Source organism: Perna viridis, chromosome 13 (assembly GCF_037379345.1).
Source record: "Perna viridis isolate PV_CMFRI_1.1 ecotype Kerala chromosome 13, ASM3737934v1, whole genome shotgun sequence".
Lineage (NCBI taxonomy): Eukaryota > Metazoa > Mollusca > Bivalvia > Mytilida > Mytilidae > Perna > Perna viridis.
In genome coordinates, this window is record NC_142457.1 from 8,855,507 (window position 1) to 8,857,453 (window position 1,947).

Below are 1,947 nucleotides of genomic sequence, written 5' to 3' on the forward strand. Positions count from 1 at the left end.
TTATAGCGGTAATGAAATCCAGGGACAAAAAACAGACATGGAAGGAGTAATCAAGGGAACCAAGGTTATAGCGGTAATCCAAAGAATGCACTCCAGGGACAAAGACCAGATATGAAAAACAGACATACACAGCAAAGAAAATAAAGTAACTTGCATAATCCTGTACCAGAAGCCTATTTTTTAGAGTTATAGCGCGATATAAGAAGTCTGCGTAGTTTCGGCAAGATCTGGCATAGCGTACGAGTTGTGATATGAACACTCCATACGCAGGTGCTGAAGAGATGTTGTCACAGGTGAAAGGAAAATTGATAATTCTGAATAAAAACGTTAGTCGTAAAGTTTGGTCAATAGTTTTCCTTTACCATCGATTTCTAAGTGTAGGTCAAGATATGAGGCTGACCTTAAAGTGTCTGTAGTATCGTTTATCTCAAGTTCTTTGGGGGTAGATGCGATGTATCAAATCCCCGAAATTAGGATTTTTTTAAAGATAATACGTCATCTATATAGCGGAAACTGAGATTAAAGTATCTAGCCAAACGATATTCTTTCTTTCGGATCAAATCAGCTATAAAGTCAGCATCGCCTCATAAAAGTGAAGGAATAGGTGAGCAAGTAAAGGAGCACTATTAGTTCCTATTGGATTGCCGACCGTTTGTTGAAAAACACGTCCACCACACTGGCAAATATGTTGTCGATTAAAAATTCCAGCATTTTGTAAACGTCTTCCTCTGTATATTTGGAAGATGATTTGGCAGTATTTCTTACAAAGTATGAGGAATCTATACCAAGAACTATATATTTGTACCTTGGTGTACCATCTGTTTTTGGAAAAACAACGATATATAATGTTTTTAAGTCGGGAATTTAAGTGAGTATGGGGAATAGAAGTATACAATGTTGAAAAAATCATAGGTTTTAATGCTAGTATATTATAATAGAGCATGGACCAGGTGCACCGGACCGGTAAGGTAAGCATCCTGTGCTTTTCTAGAAACAGCTGCCGACTTGTTCATAAAAAGTCATGTCTTAACTTATTTCTATTTTTTTTTCATTTATTTTTTTTTCTTGCAATATATATTACATTCAAACGCACAAATTATACACAACACAATGATTTGCACATTTTTTTACAAATGCTAAAGTATACTTACTTTTAAAATAATGTAACATTTTCGGTGAATTTAGTCACATTATACTTACATTAACTTGAATATACATTGATTGTAATTTAACAGTAAATCGATTTACCTGACCATTTTGAATACAACAAGAATAAGTATGGTTTATTAAAGTAACTAAAGTTGGAAACGAAACAAGATATACAGAAGCCAGAATTTTATGATTTGGGACAGGTGCAAAAGTGTTTTGGCGTGATCACCCCCCCCCCCACCCCCTTTTGAAATCCAACCATTGTTTTATTGCACATTACAAAGAATTGGTTCAAAAAGATATGAGTTCCTTGTTACAAGAACAAAACTGAATATAAATTATACAATTGTACAAACAAACGGTAAATAATTCATAGTATTAGGACACAACCCATGCCTTATTGGATTCATACCAAACTGTTACACAAATAATGGGTTCGTAAACAATGGGTTAATCCGACGAAATTCAATTTCAGACTGTGTATTTTCCCCGAGAAACAAAGAAATATTTATATTTTGTTGGGGAATTATTTCTTTTTTATAACTTTATACGTTAATGCACACAACTTAAAATATCATACATGAAAATCAGATACTTACTTGGTAAATGTAGAATCACACAAGTAAATTGTATTGCAAAACGCAGTACTGGCTCGGTTGGCAGACCCATATTCTTTTTTTTCGAAAAAGTCATTAGCTTTCCATAGTAAGAAATATAATTTTGTCCAATTTCTGTCTTTTTGCAAAAAATTGTGGATATATATTACATGCACACTTTCAGATATGAACAAACGGATTA

The 1,947-nt window shown here is 33.5% G+C and overlaps 1 protein-coding gene across 4 annotated transcripts in view; it reads right to left on the reverse strand.

Moving 5' to 3' along the window:
* Positions 1–1,947, reverse strand: part of LOC148599466 (cell adhesion molecule 1-like) — a 276,632-nt gene extending 274,685 nt beyond the window's left edge. For all 4 annotated transcript variants that reach the window (XR_015918051.1, XM_088558848.1, XM_088558847.1 and 1 more), the window contains exon 1: positions 1,749–1,947. The gene's annotated coding sequence lies outside the window, so the exon portion shown is untranslated. The remainder of the gene's footprint in view (positions 1–1,748) is intronic.